Source organism: Corapipo altera, unplaced genomic scaffold (assembly GCF_003945725.1).
Source record: "Corapipo altera isolate COAL_440 unplaced genomic scaffold, ASM394572v1 23, whole genome shotgun sequence".
Taxonomy (NCBI): Eukaryota; Metazoa; Chordata; class Aves; order Passeriformes; family Pipridae; genus Corapipo; species Corapipo altera.
In genome coordinates this window covers 12,204,508-12,224,494 of record NW_020884878.1, presented here as the reverse complement: position 1 = coordinate 12,224,494, position 19,987 = coordinate 12,204,508, and the positions used below count along the sequence as shown (strand labels likewise).

Here is a 19,987-nt window from a genome sequence, read left to right as displayed (position 1 = left end):
AGGACTCTCAGGGCTGGCTTCTCCCCTGCCAGTGAGATCGCATGACTTGGGGATAGCTGAAATCAACAGTCTGTAAGTGAGTAGGTCAAGCTTTTTATCATCTAAAAAAGGGAGATCATCAGGGTCAAGACATTGGAGTGACTGCTCATAAGCAAACTGTCTTATTAGATTTCTAGCTCCAATTTTGGGCCCAGATGTTGTAGCATATAAAAGCTGACATAACTTTATGATAGAAAAGTTGCCTTTGGGCTCTCTAGTGTCCATCATCAGCAGTGCATGCAGTCATTTAATGTTTCCTCTGGGCATCCAGCATAAACACTGCTTTTATGTAACATACCTACACACATGCACATATGTGCAGGAGGATCTGGGAACAGTTTCACTGAATTCTGTGTGGAGAAATTAATCTACCTGAATGTCATGTTGAATTTCATTGTGCTCATATCACCACACATCTGGCACAGCTGTGGCCCTCTCTGGCAGACTGACAGCCTGTGACTCCACAGCAGCTACATGGAAAAGGCCTTCTGTTTGCAATGCTGCCTTCTGCAGCCTTCTCCCCCAAGAGGCTTTAGATGATATAATACACACCACTGTTTCAGTTGCTCCTGCTTTTTCATCCAGCAAGATAAATTAATATGAAGACCCACTTGCCTTCGCCTGACCACAGCCTCCTCCATGGGTAGTGAAGATAAAAGACTCAGGCAAGCCACTCATCTCAAAAAACATCTAGGAAAGCATTCACACTATTTTAAAAAGCCCTGCCTGACACTGTGGAGGCAATTGCCACAAAAAAACCCTATAAACAAAGTAAACAAATACAATACCACTGAGAATCAGGCAAAGAAAGCAACAGTGATGCTTGCTATTCCACAAACACTTCAAAATACAAAATAAACGAACTAAAATTGTTTTCCTAGTTGTCTTTTCATCCTTTTCCCTAGGCCTTTTCCATAAGGTACCTACTGGAAATTCAAACAATAGTTTTATATAAATAAACCCATAGCATTCAAAAGAGACCAATCTCTTTCTCTAGATGCTCAAACACTGCAACAGTCTATATGATGTTTGAAAACCATGTGGGAAGGAGATCATTCTCTCTTAAATTCAATAGGGTTTTAGAATCACATTTATTCACTTCTATAGAGTTTTTCCATATGGGATTTCAGAGCCTTTTATACTAGAAAGTGCCCCCTTTTCTCCTCTTCTCTCCTTCTTTTGTGCTTGTTCTTTCATCAGCACAAAGCTGAAGTGAACAATAGTACACACGGCTTTACATCCCGCAACATCTAGGACTCTGAAGAACAAAGAACAAATACCCAACTGAGGGGCTAAAGATAGTAAATTCAGTGCAGTGGTAACTGCAGCTCCAGTGGAAAGTTCTGGTGCTGGTAGAAGAAGGTTCATTTTAGGAGCCAAAACAGATGAGCACTGAAAACCGGTTCTGATGTGGGCTGGCTATAAAATCCTAACTGAGTCACTGTGCCTCTCCAAGCTGCATTTTCTACAGCTGCAAAATGGGGTTTTGGCCCAGAAGCCTGGGTAGTGGTTTTATAAGGCATTATAATGGACTGCAAGAAATATAAACAAGTAACTATATTTTTTCATGTGGGAGGGCAGGAGCAAAGACCAAAGAGAAAAAAGCAAATAGATTGAGTGGGAGTGTGGCGACAGGAGTTGGGAGAATTTATTAATTTGGTTTCCATCTTATTCTCATAAACAACTTATAGCTGGGTGAATCTGCTTGTTGATCATTCTCTGCCTGATGAGCGTTTCCCCGCATTGGTGCTCCAGTCCCTGCTCCATGCTGGAGGTTGCCCCTCACTGCCCTGCCTGCCCTCAGCATCTCCACCCTGTCAGGGCTTACTCTACCTGCTCCCACCTCAAGGCCCCGAGCCCAGCCGGCTGCTCCCGCTTTGCTCCATGAGGACAGTTGGGGTTACTGTGGCTCTGCACCCTTTTGTCACTGCATCACCCTGTTTTCCCTCGGTCTGAAAACAGGGCTGGGGAAACACATCTCCTTCCCCAGCTGATTTGATACAGGAGGAGGAGGGAAATTGTTTTTCTCTCCCTGACTCAGATTCCCTCAGAGACCTCTGTGTGAGGTGGATGCCACCTGTGGGACCGGGAGAGGGAGCAGGGTGGGTCAAAGCCCCTGTTTGGAGAGGACAAGATCTTGCATTTTCCCCCTCCTCACTGAATCTCTGTGAAATCATGTCCTTTCCTGCTGCTATAATCACTGATTATATGCCATTTGCCTGTTGTATTAAAGCTGCTTCCTTAATTAATATAATTTTAAAGGACGGTCTTGGCATGAAGGAGACAAGCTCTTTTGAAGTCCAATAAACACATTTTGTATGTGATCATCATAAGCAACTCCTGCAGCTTTTCTATGGTGAGGAGGCAGAAAGCACCACGAGTTAATGAACGGGTTTTAACCACCTGATGCTGGTCAAAGCTTTGATCTATCAGGTTTAAGGCTGGGTGGAGGAGGGGAGGCAGAGCGCTCTGCCATGCTCCCCAGTGCCACCGAAACTGTTAATCAGCCTGCTCTGCAGTCTACTGCGGAGTTTGCTTTATTAAAGCTCCCTGCTGCCTGCACACGTTCACTGGCACAGACATCGAGAGACAAGCAAACACTTACCCAAGTGCAGAGTACTCACTGCTGCATTGCAGAGTTTACTGGCATAAAATGATGGGGGTAGGTAATTGCAGGTGGAGGCTTGGGTCCTCCCTTAGCCTGCCTGCATCTGCAATCTCCTGGATTTCTGTAGTAGGGGATATGAGGAGGGCTGGGAGCAAAATATGCTTTTTAGAGCTCTCTTTCTCGTTCCTAAATGCCTGGAGAGCTGGCACTGCTTGTACTAGTCTCAAATGTGGTCTATGCTGCTTAATGTGGTTTTTGTTCACAGTTATTCCATAAAACTAAAAATTAATTTCCTTTGAGGTACTTGAAGGGGTAAGCATGATTTTATTTATTATTGTTATAAACTAACGTTGCCTCTGCCTAGAGGCTCTCTCTTATGTTGAGGATGGTGTTGTGCTGTTGAAATATTCAAATTAAAATCAGCCTCCTTTCAAGGACCTGGCAGCCTGAGTATTAGAGGCTTTCTGGTTTTCCTATGGGTTTTCTCATATAGAAGGTTGAACAGGATGAAGTCACTTTTGGAGGAACTTGTGGGTGATTAATTCAGTTCATTTCCTCTTTCCCACCAATCCCATCTGCAGGGCTACGCTTTTTTCTTTTCTTTTTTTCCTTTGTGCCAGCACAGAAATATTTGATTATTTATTGAAGTTTAATACCAAATAGCTGCTCTGTTTTGTAATATCTGTAACCAGATATCTGTAATATCTGTATCTGGATTTGTTGTTTTCAACAGACAGGTTTTTTTCTGGAAGAAAGCTGGTATTTGCTTAAGAATTGTTACATATTTCTAATCTGTAAATATGCATACGGAAATATAATTATAATAATTTTGTTCTTTGTGAGCAGCTGATTCAGGATTTCTTATTTCCCCTTGTATTTCTTAGGTATGTGTCTCAGCTGCTTTTTTTTTTTAATGAAACAAGGATGGCTCAGATTTCTTCTCCTTGCATGTTTCCTAGTGATACAGTACTGCAGTCTCTGCCTTGCTCAGCTTATGTCTAATTGCAGAGTATTTAGCAAAAGAATCCATGTGCAAGTTTTAGATTTGAAGTTGACCATCTATTATACTTGGCTTTATTAGCAGATGTCATCTGAACAGCAGAGACAGTCTAATAGGGAGAAATTAATCTTCAGGCCTATATGAAGATAGGATTGCATCAGTCAGATTCAAGAACTTGTAGCCTGGGAGAATTTAGGAAAAAAGAAATTTTCTTTTCGTTGTAAAGCTGGGATGTTTCAGTGCAAGTGTGACATCTGTGGCAGCACTGGTTACTGACAGTCTTCTGGGACAAGCTGGCCAGAAGGACTGGGTATTGTGGGAATAAATTGTTCATATGGCAGCTTAACTGTTGAATGCACATGTTCTAAAGGAAAAACATGATTTATCTAAAGAGAACTACTGGGGCTTGATTTCTGGAGTTGTTGAAAAAACTCTCTTGACTCCCACAGAAATTGGTGTGAGCCTTGGGTACCAAAGGCTTCAAAAAACAAGGTCTTATTGTCAAGATGAAGATTGTGAAAGAGAAGCCTGATATAATTTCATTATTATTTTAACCTTCCATATCCCAGTTTTCATACCAATAAAATGAGGATGACATTTTACTACCTTTAAGGAGTTGTGAGTGTTAACATAGTACAATCTTAGTAGTCCTGCAAGGAAGACATTGAGAAGTGACACTTTTTATGCTGCTAAATTGCTCAAAAATGGTCAGTTTCTTATTGTTCAAATCTGACTTTAATTCACTTCCTCCAGTGACCCTTTCAGTGTTAATCCACCACACAGAAGTGTTGCAGTTTTAATTAAAAAGGAAATCTTTATCTCACTAAGCTTAGTCTGCCATCTGATCATGCAGTATGGTTTACAGACAGTATTATCTGTCTAATTTACATCATAAAACTGTGACTTAAGCAAGGCAGAACACATTGGCAATCCTCAGTAAATAATGCTGTTCTAACCAAAACTGGATATGTTTTAAGCAAAATTTGACTGTAAGAGTGGAGATGCGAGTACATGGCACATGGTGCTGCACACAAGGAGGGTTACAGGGACACAGAGAACTCAGTGGGATGCTTCATTAAAATAAAATCTCTAAACTCAGTCTGGAGTAGCTCCTGAAAATACATGCACCAGCTCAACCACAAGACAGGAATTTGAGGAAGGATTTACCAGATTAAATTTTTTAGTTTATGATATAATGAGGGCTAGTGGTTCCTACTGATCTTTAAAATCTATGATCCTAAATACTGGCAGTGGTTATGTCCCACATCACTTGGAACTCCATAAATCATATAGCATGGTGAGCTGCAAAGCTATGAACTGTCCTGAGGGCCTGCATGTGGCAAATATTCACATTTGACTGGCTAATATCCCCAAATCTCACCCCAGCAGGTGATGAGATTAGCAGACGTCAAGGACTTAAGCAAAATTCTCCTGTTAGTTGTTTTTATATTTGGGTCAAGGTAAAGCAGCTGTCCCAGGACAGGACAGACTTGAAGAAGAGCAGGAAAACCAGCCCCACTGCTCAGCTCCCAATAGCACTGGCACATCAAGGTAGCAAACATGATTCAGGAGTCACTGAGCAAAAACAGAGCCCTACAACACTATTTTTCATATTACTGTCACGATTTTTAAAACATTGTGGGAGGAAAGTAGTGGGGGAAAGAAGAGGAGAGAGAAACCGGATCTTGTATTTCTTATTAGCAGAGGAAGGAGAGAGGTACAAGATCTGTATCACACTGTAAGCTCTTTACCTCAGAGGAAAGTGAACCCCATCTGGCAAGAATTAAATGTTAATGTATCAAATCATGTCCAAAAGCATATAAAACTCAAAGGACAGCTTATGATACCCTCTGAAAACAAGATCTAATTTAATTCATTTGCATATCTTGACACCCAACCCTGCAAATTGGCATTGGTGGGTTAATGCCCTGCTACCATTAGACTCCCTTGAGCTTATCGGAAAACTGCTTTCAACAAACTGCAGGTACTGAATTGAAGCGTCTGGTCAGGGAAAACCACATCAAACCACATCATCTTAACTGTGATCCATTTTGGGATGCAGAAGGGTGGCAGCAATCCTTGGTAGAAAGAAACAATAAACTGATTTTGCTGAGAACCTCATCAATCACTGGTCACAGTGACCCACGGATGATTAATCTCATTAAAAACTTCAGCCTCATGGCAAAAGTAATAGCAGACACACTAAAAGTGTGCTAGATATGCTTTCAAAAATTTGAATGGGTCTGGCTCATGTCCCTGAGAAGAAGGGCAAACTTTTCACTGACTCTAGTTGAACTTCAGCTATTTACTCTGTGTCAGATGCCATCTTTAAGACCTGTGGAAACCGTACAGAAGGTACCTGGCCTCTTATTGAGCCATGTCCATATACTCAATTCAGGGAAGGAAGAGCTGAATCAGTGGGCATGAAACATTACCTCTTAATGCAGTGAGCTTTCTGACAACTAGCATCTCTGCTGCCTCAGCTCTTAAATGAGGGGATTGGTAAAGAGTCTGGGCAACATATCTGATTTTCTGTGTGTCTGTGAATCCAAGGGGTTTTCACTGTTTTGGAGGATTATATACGCCTAACAGTATAGTCAGTTTTTCATGTTGGTCCTTTTTGCTGTCTTCTACTTACCTGTAGAGTTGCAAGAGCATGCATACAGTTTCCAAAACTGCTCCTGTGCACAGTACAGCTTGGAAAATTGTACATTTTCTTCTCATACCTTGTGAACACAATCCATGACTTTGAGTGCATCCATGTTGTCCATCTGTAGTTAGATTTGGTACTTGGCCCTGGTCTTTCAGTCATCTACATGAAACTGTATCAGCCCAGTATCTGGGTTTAGCAAGCTAAATAGCTACCTCTCTTAAGACACTTGGATGCATTTGAGAGGGTGGAGCTCAAGGATCTGCACACCATGGACACTACCTACACAGACCTGGGCACATTCACTCCCTCCTCCCAAGAATGTTCTCCAGTTCCCATGGTCTTATGCACACAAATCTCACTCAACTGTGCTCACTAGCTGGCATGAAAACCTGCGGAATTCTACATCAATCCTCTCGTTATTTGACCGCTTGGGATTTTTACTGAACCTTGTGAATAAAATATCTAAACGTTTTTCAGGTGCAAAAAGTAGTTCAGGACTTCCATATTCAGCACTTTCAGGATCTCCACATACCACATAACTGAGGCCAGTTCACGCTACAGGTTTGGCCTGCAGTAATAAGTAATTTGACTTCAGATTCGTCAAAAGAAAGGCTGTGCATTCAAAGATCTGTGATGCCAATCAGTATGCTGGAGCAGCTTGACACAGAGGCTCTGTGAAAAGCTACACCAGTTTGGAACTGCAGTAATAGCGTGCTCCATGTTGCACTGTCACCAGGGATTTGAGCATCACACTGGGTCTGAGAGGTCTAGGACCTTGACAAGCCTTGAGACAGGAGACACTCTCTGAGGCCATTCATTTAGCCCTTCCATCTTCATTGCCATGCTCAGGACAAGTGAAGGAGGAGTTCCAAGCATGAGCCCATACCTCTGGCACTGCCCCTTGCTCTGGTAGGTGTCTTGCCTGAGTTATATTTACTGGAGAGATGAGAGTAAAAAGATATGTTTAGGTACAACTGTGCTTAGGAAAAATATACTGTATGATGGAGGCATTCTCCAGCAGAGAAGGGCAGCTCAGGGACCAGGACAAAAGAGACTCACCTCACTCCATGCCTTGCATACCACTAACGTGTATGCAGACAAACACACACACGTATACAAGCAGCCTTTTCCAACAGCAGCCTCCTGTCCTTGTTTGCCAACAAAGATATCCAGGCCCTATGAGCACTTCATGTAACAACTTGCTATGTCACAGCTTGGTTGGCAGTTAAGAGCCAGGAATATAATTGGGGCAACAAACACCATCTGGCTGAGACCAGCTCTGACAGGCATCTGTGTGTACCCATCCATAGCCCCAGTTTGAGCTGGCCTTGCCAGCACCCCAATGCATGAAGTTTGCTGTGGTAGGACTGACATCGTGTGCTGAGGAAGCAGTGGCAGCACATGCAGCCATAGCAGAAGCAAGAAGTGTGGTTTTGTAACAGCTTCTGAAATCGTTCATTGGGCTTGGTCACCTTATGAGGAGGATGTTGGTGTGGTCCTCTGCCATGCTTGGGGCAAGTGCATTCTGACACCAATGCTGGGGAAGCAAGGTGACACTCACTCCTAATTGCAGACAGCAGAGGAGTCTAGTATGATGCCAGATTTGTTCCCAGAGCACCGCAGTGTGGTCACAGTTCATGTGTTCCTGAGGGACACAGGCCATATCCTACAGGCAGCCAGGGAACCAGTGGTTGCTCCAGGTGTGAACTGCAAAGACAGCCTGTAAACAGGCTTTTTTGTCTCCTCCATAACAGGGTCCCAGTACATAATGGTGTGTTTGAGCACAGTACACAAACCCAAGGCTCAACTGTGTGTGCAGGGAAGCATACCAGATCATTGCTTCCTAGACTGTTGAGTTAAATGTCCAATGCCTATTGTTAATATTAACCTATATACTGAATGTTTTGGAATGTACCTATTTGTACTGAGCTCTCCCAACTGAAACACTTCAACTGCAGTTCTCAGCACAGAATTCATTATTCTGAAACTTGCTTTCTCAATTAGCTGGAAAGAGTCTGATTGTTTTCACCCTTTGGATCACATTTTAACTCCTGTAATAGCTTTACCTGAGATAGATTGATGAGCATTCAACAATGCTATGATTACAGGCTGATTACATTTTCTTCATGAATGACACTTTTCATGTAATTGGGCGTGAATTTAGGGAGAGTCTTTTTAAACTTCAATAGTAATTCAGCTGGTTGTCTCTTCTGATTGGTACAACTTGCATCTGTCACATGAGGGTATTTCATTGAGCCATGCACTTTATTAAATGTAAACGTGAACTTAGACCAAACTGAAAGTTCTAAGTCTGCTTACACCTCAGCATGAACCCAGGGTCTCCATCACATAGTTTTGAGTGCTCCAGCTGGAAACAACTATGCCCTGGCAACCCTATACATCAGCAGACATACCCGCCTCATGCCTTCCTGATTAAAGAGTAGATAATGTGATCCCAAGCTATTGCCATCAACCTGGACAGAAACTGCATAACTCACAGGTACAGCATGACTGAGCCTGTAGTCAGACTGGTGCTTTCACCTCAGTATTGTTGGTTTTGTCTGCAGCTTGCAGAATATCTGCTCTGCCTTCACAGGCAATACACCATGGAGTTAAAGAGGTTTGGGAAAATATGCTTTATGAGAAAAGATGGAAAATGTTTAGGTTGTTTTGTTTAGAGAAAAGTTGACTGAGGAAGAAAGGATAACTTTTCAAATATATAAAAGGCACTGCAGAGAGGAAGGGATAACCTGACAAGAAGCAAGGTTCTTGGATTGAAGTAAGGCATATCAGCGCAAAAACTTCTTATCAGTAAGGAGGTGAAAGGCGGAAACCAATTATCAGGAGGGCATGGCACTTCCACCATTTCACCCAATGCCTGTTGGGCATGTCATCAGCAGGGGCAGGGCACCGACATAGCATAAGCAGGCTAAGACAGGCTGGATCAGAAGGGAGAACAGCCTCTGCACCTCCTGAGCAGATCCCAGGTCACCATGAGCAACAGTAGAAAGGCTCACTCCCGCTAGACCCTCCATTAATGGAGCTGCATAAATATCTGCCACAGGCATAACTCATTCAAACTTATTTTCAAAGCACCACCATTAAACTGCAGAGCTGAGACCAGAGTGCGGGTAATCTAATTCTTAGTTATCTGTGCTGCCAACTATACCACAAATACCGCCATTCTCCTGACACATGAAATTAAGCCAGGCTGATGATGACTTTTCCCTTCAGTATGGTTTAACACAGAGGTGTTAGCAGCAGCAGCCCCGAGTCCTAGGGGACCAGGGAAAACCTCAGTCAGAAGGTGTAGCTTTTTCGAGGGGGAAGTTATTTGGTGGGCTAGAAAGCTACTGTAAGTGTCCTCCCATGAATGCGACCGTGAGCAATAAATGATCTTTGTGCCCGCAGGTTTGTAAGCGGGTCATATTTTCACGATGTCCAGCATGCTGCTGTGTTTTCTGCAACAAAGCTCACCTAATCAAAACAAGTCAGAGCTTATCTAAGCCCCTAGCCGGAGATATCTCTGTGGTGGCTACAGAGCCGGGTTTCCTAGCAACCTAAAAGGCATTAGATAGGGCTTTGTCGACATTTATCTGTTACACACAAAACCCCCCGTTTGAATAATGTTATGGGTGTGACATCAACTGACAAAAGCCAGGAAATTCAGAGCTGGGTCTGATTTTCTATCCTTGCCGCTCATCAGGCTGAAAAACAAAAGGCACAGTCATGTGAATGATGAGCAGAACAAACCAACCTTTATATTTCCTGGCTTTTCTCCCAAACGAGATGCCATTTAAATGAGGTGTTTGGTATTAATTTCCTCTGTTTAAGACAGGTTTAATACTCACATTAGGTAGCATATTGCAGAGTTCTCAGTTTCTTCATGGCCTACCTTCTTCCTTTGAGGGGCCGACCTGAGTGAGGAAGGAGATATCCCAGCCCTCTGTAATTTTTGTTTTCTCCGTGATGAAACCATCTTTCAAATCCATACCTTCATAGGTGAAGGCTGTGAGCCTGCTCTAAGCCACCAGTGTCCTTCAGCAGTAAAGATCATTATTGGCTTGGCGGTGGAGCCGTTGAGGATATGCAAGTTAAAAACACTACATCTTGCTACTAGTGCCCAACTTTAAAAATGGGAAGAACATTTTTATAGGTTTCAAGGGATTCTTGATATGGATTCTTGGAATGGGTCTTGTTATCAAGCATTATGAAAACAAAAGGTCAAGAGAAAAAAGAATTAATGTAGGTGGGTTTTTTCCCCAGACCTAATATATACTGAGGACTGATGAATGGTCTGAAAAATGATACTTCAGCAATGTCTTTTATTTCTCCACTTGTAGCAATAGCAGTGTTTAAAACCTCACAGCTTGCACTTTGTGGAGGAGATTGATGGAAGAAGAGATGGAAGAACTGCCATTGCTTCAAATCCTTGGGGAAAGTCTTCTGGAAGTGAATGGGAACTGATCACCTCTCTACAGACTTCTTGAGTCATCTCAGAGAATTTAATAGAAAATAATTCTTTTGCTTCAGATTGGTATAATGTGACTTAAAAGTGCTAGAAAAAAGTCTTAATTTTCACAATCTAAATTATCAATCAGATGGGGTAAATTAATCTGACTTCTGTTGCAATTCTGTATACCAGCTCAATCCCTAACTACACAGCTTTCCATATGTTTATTTGCACTACACAGCTTTTCCTATGTGTATTTGCACTTGCACTACTTTAGTAGTTCCACCTCTGGGGCTTTCACACAAAGATAAGAGCCTTTTTTACATTTGTTTGAGGCCTGACGTGAAAGGTTTATCTCCATGTAAATTTTTCCAGCCTGGTTGTGAAACCTCTGAAATGGATGGTAAAGAAAGTTCTGATGAAACTTAGCTGTAGTTGAGTACTCCAGTGCTGTAAGGGAAAATCCCCTGAATTGCTGTCAGTGGGTGAGCAGCCAGGCTTTCATCACCTTCATTCTTCACTGTAATCTTCATTAACATAAGAGTTGGTATTTTGCTCCTCACTGATGGATGCCATACTGTTTGAACTCCAAGGGACTGGTGGAATAAAGGCATGTATACAGGCCTCTCTGCTGACCACAGCTAGCATTTCTTTAGCAAGCATAGCATGAATATAACCGCTACATATACCATAATGGAGAGGCATTACTATGCGCGTTATCACTTTCAAGCTTTGAAAGAAACAGAAGCAGAAGGAGGTTCTTGCACTTTCTGCCGACATCATCTTTACTGTCCATCCATTTGTTCCCCATTTAGCCTCCCCACTGGCAAAGCCTCTATTATGTGCTCAAAGATGAGACAATGGGAGCCCACTACCGTGGCGAATGGGTGCATTGTTCCATGGGCTCCCTATAGAAATCCCTGCGTTCGCATGACCCGTTTTCCAAAGTTTGTGGGGTTTTTTTTTGAAGGGGGAGGGTAAGAGGAAAAGGGACAATGTTTCACAGCTCTGCACAGATTAGCGGTACGTTCATGCCCATACACTGAGATGGATAAAATAGCCATATTTTTTTTCCCAAAGTTCTTATTTGTAATGCATGCATGAACTCACTTAACAAGCTTAAAATATTTAGTGAACATTGAAATGAATGGAGAGTGTGGGAGGGGGGACAAAACTAGCAGAGATAATTGAATACACTTAGCAGTCATAGCAGCTTTACATAGCTGTATCGTATTCTCTATGGATAACACAGCTGGGACAATATGATTAGAGTTTTAAAATATCTAGGGATTTCTGTCTTAAGATAGTTATCAATAATTGCAAACTTAAACATTAAATATTTTTGGCTAAGTTAAAATATATACCCCTTTATTTAATGTGTGATAAAATATTGTAAAATAGAGAATATTTTCCCTTTGCCATTTTTGCAGGACCCATGTAAGAAGGAAGGCTCTCTGAGAGGGTCTGTTCTGGAACAGGAGTCTGCCTTGGGAAAGCCAAAGGCTGCCAAAGACGTGGATTAAAACACAGAAGGCAAAAGTCCCTCAGACTTGACAGTGCTTGAAATGTCAAATAAGATCAAGGAGACAGGTTGCTATAACACAGGTTCATATCACCTGTAAAACTGCTTAAGCCCTCCAGTGCTGGAGAAAATCTTGCCAGATTAAATCACGAATTTCCAGCTTCATTCCAACTGAGCCTAAATTTGTACCTTTGCCCTTGTTCTGACTCGGACTAGGACCTCAAACCCACAGACTGCAGCAACACATCCATCTCGGCTCACACCTTATTAACCGCTTGATTAGAGCAGCACTGGGGAAACTCTGCACTTTGCTTTCCGTTTCTCTCTGGTGCCTGATGCCACTCGTTGCAGGACCATGTTCAGCACAAAGCGCTTGGAGAGGCTGAGCCTTCCTGGTCACGCACGGTTAGTGAGAGGTGAAGGTCTCCTCTGCTGGGCTTTTCCTCTCTTTTCTGAGACAACTGACCTTGATGCCACCACGAAGCTCTTCTCCAGGTCACACCACTTGCTCTGCATCCAGTACCTTAGCTGGAGCTGGTGACTAATGCATGGCTGCTTAATTTGGAAGAGCAATATGAAGGTCACTGAGGAAGGTAATGCGGTCCTGTTGGTTGAACATGTGGATAAGGGCACAACAAAAACATAATCTACTTTGCTGGGGATGCGATCAACCAGGTTTATGTATGCAGTTGGCAAGCGGTACTTCTGAGTGTTATTCTATCAGATAATCCAGAGAGCAGAGCAATTATATATCTCTCTGCTTCCCTAATATGGCTTTAATCTAGGGATTAGGTAATTTTCATATGTGTAGGGTTTTCTAAAACAGTATTAAAAGTAACTCTTATTTTCTTCCTACTTGTTTCCTGATTTTTATTTATGAAATACCTATTTCTGTAACCAAGCAAAGGTTACAGGTTACAGTCTGAGGGGAAGATTCCTGATATTCCAAAGGGCAAAACCTCAGTGGGACCTCCTTTTCCACCCAGAGTAAGATGTCTAGAAACCTCAGAAAACTCTCTGGGGTTTGCAGACAGCTTTGCTGCGTGTGTGCAGGTGGCTGAAGTGTCTGTCATATGAGACTCATCACGCATAAGCATACAGCTGACTACGAGTGACGTGGTTAGATTGTTCTTCTGCTTAAAGACAGAAGCATCTGATGTGAGGAAACGGCTAGCTAAGGCACTGCCACCGCCTGGTTTCTCAGCATTCCTCTCTTACCTCCCTGGCACTGGAATGATCATACCACTACCCAAGGAAGGGTCTTTAATTATATAGGGAATTCTCTGAGGAAGGCAAAAGTGCTAAGCATGTTAGAGCAGGCACATGGAACCCCAGGACTGGCAGAGACTTCTAGGCTCCACTTTCATACCTCTCCTTGCCTGTGCTGCATAGTTCTGACAGATCACTTGTCCCAGTGCTTATGCCTCATAACTGTGGAATCAGGGATATTTGCTGAGTTAATTTTCAGCTATATGAGTTATCTAAGACTGGCTGACCATGAGATCAGCAACAGAGTGAGCACAGTGTAGTGTGGAGGAAAAAGTGTGACCACATGGTCAAGAGCAGAGATGCAGGATGTGCCTCTGCCACCAATTGGAGGGAGGTGAGGAAATGGCTGTTTGAAAGCAGGTCACACACAGAGGCAGCTTAAGCTAAAGATAAAACCAGAACTGAGAGATTAACATCGAGGGAGAACTACTTAAGCTGTAGTTAAGACTATAGCTTAAAGTTCCACAAGAAGATGTGGACATACAGCTATGAATAATATTAGGCTGGAAATTAAAGTAGTTCTAGCTGTGAGAGAAGTAGGATTCCAAAATAGCTTTCCAGTGAGAGTAGAAGTACTCAAACAAGAGACTGAGTTTAAGGAGATTTACATGATACAATTGCTGCAGTAGAGAGGAACCTGGGCCAAAGACCCAGAAGGTATATATCCACCCTATCTCCCCTGCTTGTTTTCATTTTAACTCTCTCTGTTACTCTCCTTTCTTCTTCTCTTTTTTCCTGTTCCTTTTCTACTCTGATGACAAGCCGGAAAATCCTCTCTGTGCATTCTCTCTGTTGCTGTTACATCCATTTGGCAGAACAAGGCAAAGGCAAATCCTGTTGTGGTACATCTTACTGAAGTCTGCAGGCAGAGCCAGCATGGGGCTGACCCTCGGGGCACAGAAGCAGGGGCTGTGGGAGGCCATGGAACCGTGGTGACAAAAGAGTCCTTGCCCTCCTGGTGCATGGCTGGTTCCCCTTGCTCTGTGCCATGGACATGCTCGTGCCTTGGCAGGGCATTCAGTTGAAAAGCACTTGATTTCTGCTGGGGAAAGCTGATGGCATAGTATCTACCCAAGAAGGCTATTGAGAGTTTAGATTCATTTAGAGCATGACTGCCATGTTTCTGTGGAGCAGAAAAGTCAAAAATCCACGTACAGCTGTAATGACCATCACTATAAACATAATGTTCTGTTTAATTGGAAATGGAGAGGCTGACTAGGTAGCACTTATTGGGGGGAAGCAGGCAATGCCCTCAGAATGCAGTTTTAAAGGCCACAGGGAAGCTGCATCTTGCTCTGCCATTAGCAAAAGTGATTACCCATCACTTTTGGAATCCAGTCGTCCCAAGCTTGGCCAGGCTGGTCTGAGGCTGAACAACACGATGTCAGGCTTCCTCTGCTGTACCCTGGCACTGTCAGAGCACGTGACTCATTCCTGCACCTCTAGGCTCTGAAACTAAGCTTGAATAGAGAAACTTGTTTTAACACATAATTAATACAAAGAGGGGCTCTTTGGCAGGGGGTATAATGCTTCCTGGCACTGGCTGCTTCGTTTGCACTGGTGCCCACTTACAGTGACTGTATTTTGCAGCTTGCAAAAGAATTGCTTGATTTTCACTATATACCTTTCTATAAAAAGTGAGCATGTCTTGCAAGAAGGTTGGTCAGTTAATACAAAAGTAATTTAGATGCTAGATAGACCAAGCCACTTTTTCCTTCTGTCGCACTATTGCAGCAGGTGTTTTCGTCATGAGCATCCACCTGAAAAGTTGCCACAACTCTATTAGTTGGCATTAGGGCCTTCACTTCTCAGAAAGAAAACTGTTGCTTTTGCCTGTTGAGGCTGTAATTCCACAAGTACCTCAGCCATATATCAACTAGGTTGCTGTGGTCATGCTCTTCCTCCCATCTAGGCCATGAAACCTTGCCTCCTCCCTCAAACAGCTCCGGCATTAACCAGCTCCAGTGCCCTGGCATTTCAGCATGCCTAACTGGCAGAAAGCCTCTGCTTCTTTCTTAGCAGGCCAAAGGGGTATGTCCAAAGTCACAGGAGCTGGCCAGAGAGCAGCCAAGCCTGATGATCCTGCAGTTAGATGGGTTCAGACTGATGAAGAACAACAACATCCACGTCTCGCTCACAGTTTGTGGGGAACAGATTTAAGGCATCCATTGTTGGAGTTTTCCTTAATTGCCACAGCAATAAATTTAGCTTCTTGCTGTGAAACCTCATTGTTAGAGATGATATGCAACTACATACATACCCATCTAAGTATGGTATTAACAACTGAGTGAAGGGGAATATTAGAACTACTGCAGTTTCCTTCTCCCGATCAGTGTTCTGTGGGATTTCCCTTGTTTAAAGAATAAGTTAATACTAATTAAGATGAAAGTAGAATACAAAGTGGAAACTTCCAAAGTGTCTGTCACTTGTGTTTATGTAAATTAAAATATCTCATATACAGGAAACCCTGGGCCTTCCTTTTTTGTCTCTTGATTTTAGGTTCCACTATCAGCTCTGTGGTACAAGATGTGTGCTGTCATCCTGCCCACTCTTGTGCAGCCCATGGTCCATCAGTCCCAGGCAACCTAACAATAGGTTAGCATCCTGCACTGGTAGCTGTTTCACCAGCAGGTGCCAAGGGAAATGGCTACCAGCTAGAAGTACCTCTAACAAAGGCAGGAGGAAGTGACCAGGTGTCCTTTGAGCACCATGGTCCCTCTGAGTGGGGGCCTTTACTTTTTTTGTTGGTTTTTTTTTTTTCCTTTGGAAGTGTCTACTGGGGTTTAATCTTAAACAAAAGCATTTTATTTACAGCCAATGACCATAGGACCTTATTTGTCTGATTGTGATAGAAATAAAAAACAACTAGGCCATTTTCATGACCCAACTCTACTTGCATTCTCTGTGCACAGACCTTCCTGATGACTCATTCTTGAGGAAGTTCTTGCAACATAACCCATTGCTATTTGGGCAGGTTTTGCTTTTTTTTTAACTCACACACATACATTGAACTTGCATTGGTTTTGGCCAGAGAATCCTTCTGCTCAACCCATCATTTGGCCCAGAGGTTGGCCCATTGATGGCTGTTACTTTTATCTCATATAATAGATTCACAGAATGGATTGGGTTGGAAGGGACCTTAAAGATCATCTACTTACAACATCCCTGCCAGGGGAAGGGACACCTTCCATTAGACCAGGTTGCTCAAAGTCCTGTCCAACCTGGCCCTGAACACTTCCAGGAATGGGGCATCCACAACTTCTCTGGGTAACCTGTTCCAGTATGTCTGCACCCTCACAGTAAAGAATTTCCACCTAACATCTAATTTAAACCTCTCCGGTTTTATTTTAAAACCATTCCCCCTTGTCTTATCATGACATGCATTTGTAAAAAGTCTCTCTCCATCTTTCTCATAGGCCCCCTTTAGATACAGTTTATCAGGTGTTTTACTCTACAAAGGGTCTTAACTGAGCCTTAAGGAAATTTTCCTTGTGCTTTAATCAGAACTATGATTTTGAGTAAGACAGATTAATAACTTCTGGTATTATTAGTTCTCTTGTAGCAATGGGTAAAGTATCAGATCTTAGAGAAACACTTATCAGCAGCAACTTCTCAGAAAAATTTGAGCCTATAAATAATGAAGTTCTTCCCTTTCTGGAACATCCTGATTATCATAATCCAGAGGGACTGTTACAGCCTGTAGAATATATCCATGCACATAACAAAGTTTTGCATGGTGCCAAAGTATCCTCTACAGTTGGAGGGATCATACAATTAAAAAAATTAAAAAGAAAGGAAGAAATTGTTCAGCATGGTGGAAATCATCTGCTTAAAATGAATCATGATTGAACAAACTGCCTCAGGAGTGGAAGGAGCTCAAAAAGTCAGCAGAGCCCATGTTCTGGGTGCTAAGTGATACTGCCTACGGATCTATGCAGAAATGTGGGCATTTATATTACTTATATGTAGGACAGCATGTCAGCTGAAAGGAAAAAATAGCTGGTACTCTATTAGGTTAGGCCTGATGAATACCTGCCCAGAAGCTAACCTAATATCTGTGTGCCAGATACCCTGACGTGATGCCCAGATCACAGAACAATTTGATTTTTTGGTGAAGGACTGTATCTACTGAGGCAGATTAAATAATATGAGACAGAAGAATGTGGGGAAGAATTTAGCAAATGTGTGTGGTAGCTCAGAGAACCAAGTGAAAATACAGATATATTTGTTTGCAGACCTCATTGCTGCTCCATCCTGCCTTCACGTTCACAGATTTCTGCCTCAACAGGTTTCCCCTCACTTAATTGGCCATCGCTCACATGGTATTAGCATGTAGTGCCTTTTTAGCCACCAGACTCTGGACTTCTTGCTTTAGGTTACTGTTTCAGTTTGAGTAATGTGGGATGAGAATGAGCCGTGGATCTGTAGATGTGCTCTCCTGCCTATTCCTTACTGGATTGTAGTTTCACAAGTACAGCTTCATTAGAAAGGTCTGCAGCGGAGATAGCCTTCCCACTCTTTCCTGTTTGCATGCATGCAGGGCAGAATAGTCTTTTTTGTCTCTGCATTCCCAGTATAAGATGTTTACAGATGCACAGAGGCCACTTTGGTCTAATTTTATAGTCTCTCTGTAGGAGGGAAGGTAGAGTTAAAGCAGTTCCTTGGGGCCTAAGAACACTGGGATCAATTCCTCACTTAATATATAGATAAATTGGGTAATTCAGTTCATTTCCCTTTTTATCTCAAGTGTCTTTTTAAAATAGGGATAATGACATTTAGATACATAGGATCACAGCAGGCCAGAGCTGACTGCTGCATGAGTGGGCATTGCCCTCACAGCTTTAAGCTGACTACCACCCGAAGCAAGGCAGTAAATTTCAGCCCAGGCTTTTACACAGGTGCTATTAAAGATGTCCACCAGACTGGTATAATTTGTGCTGGAGCCTGTGCCTGCTGGCTGTGCTGGCTGCTGGCAGGTTGTGTGCAGGTGGCTCTCTGTGCCACAGGCAGTGGTGCAGCTATGGCCCAGGCTTATTCACAGTGCCCTGTGGTGCTGTGTGTGGCCTGGAGAACAACGTAGCCCTCTTGGTGCTCTCTGTAAGAGAAGCAAGAACCGATTGTTAGAACTGCCCATGTTGTCTTTTTTCCCTTTCTCAAAAGAGAGAGGAATATTATGAAGAGGTAAGAGTTGCTGCAGTGACTTAGTGACTGTGACTCAGCTAGCCTGATATTTTGTCTGGCAGAGACACCTACCAGGCATCTAGTAGGACAAGGCAAGAAGCAGCATGAGAAGCCAACAGTAGTAATTTGCCACCAAGAAAACCCATTCCTAATGGCCCATGGTGAGATATTACGTGGAACATGATTTATATTTGAGTTTGTGGTTGTGATGCACCTTTAACCCATTCAAGTGCCTAGACTCCCTTTGAATCTGCGTTTTGATTCTATTCTCCACATGGATAACAGACTGTGACAACGAGTTTCCCTTCTAATTATTTATTGAGGGGAAAAATAGTCTTTGAATTACCAAATGTTCCATTTAGTGAATATCCTCTGAATCTCTGATAACAATATTCTATCTTTTTTGTTTCAGTTCTGCAGGACTTCATAAAGATATTATATGCTATATGAACTTTACAGTATTATGTTTTCTTTTGGAGCCCTAGAGTTGAAATGAAATATGATAAGTTTTTTTAAAAAACAAATAATGTTTTTCCTATCATGGTCATTGCTTGCTCAAACTCAAAGAAAAAAGAAACTTCTTTCACTTAACATCACAGAATCATAGAACCATTTAGGTTGGGAAAGACCTCTAAGTCATCAAGTCCAACTGTTAATCCAGCACTGCCATGTTCACCACTAAACCATGTCCCTAAGTGCCATATCTACGCCTCTTTTAAATACCTCCAGGGACAGACTCCATCATTTGCCTGGGCAGCCTGTTCAAATGCTTGACAACCCTTTTGATGAGGATTTTTTTCCTAATATCCAATGAGAATCTCACCTGGTGCAACTTGAGGCCATTTTCTCTTGTCTCATCACTTGTTACCTGGGTGAAGAGCTGCAACCTCCTTTCTGGTAGTTGTAGAGAGTGATAAGGTCCCCCAAAGGTCCTCCTTTTCTCCAGGCTAAAGACCCCCAGCTCCCTCAGCTGCCCCTCATAAAATTTGTGCTCCAGACCCTTCACCAGCTCCACAGTCCTTCTCTGGACACGCTCCAGCACATCAACATCTTTCTTGTGGTGGAGGGGCTTAGAACTGGACACGGTACTAGAGGTACAGCCTCATCAGTGCCAAGTACAGGGGTATGATCACTGCCCTGGTCCTGCTGGCCACACTATTTCTGACACAGATCAGGATGCCATTGGGCTTCTTGGCCACCTGGACACACTGCTGGCTCATGTTCAGCAATATTGTCGACGAGCAACTTCACGTTCTTTTTCA

General features: G+C 42.9%; 1 long non-coding RNA gene across 1 annotated transcript; it reads left to right on the top strand.

Annotated features, from left to right (window-relative positions):
- Window positions 1-2,615: 2,615 nt before the first annotated feature.
- On the top strand, window positions 2,616-10,932 carry LOC113944710. Its single transcript, XR_003526760.1, has 2 exons — window positions 2,616-2,701; window positions 10,644-10,932. It is a non-coding gene; the product is annotated as an uncharacterized LOC113944710 (long non-coding RNA).
- The last annotated feature ends 9,055 nt before the right edge of the window (window positions 10,933-19,987 follow it).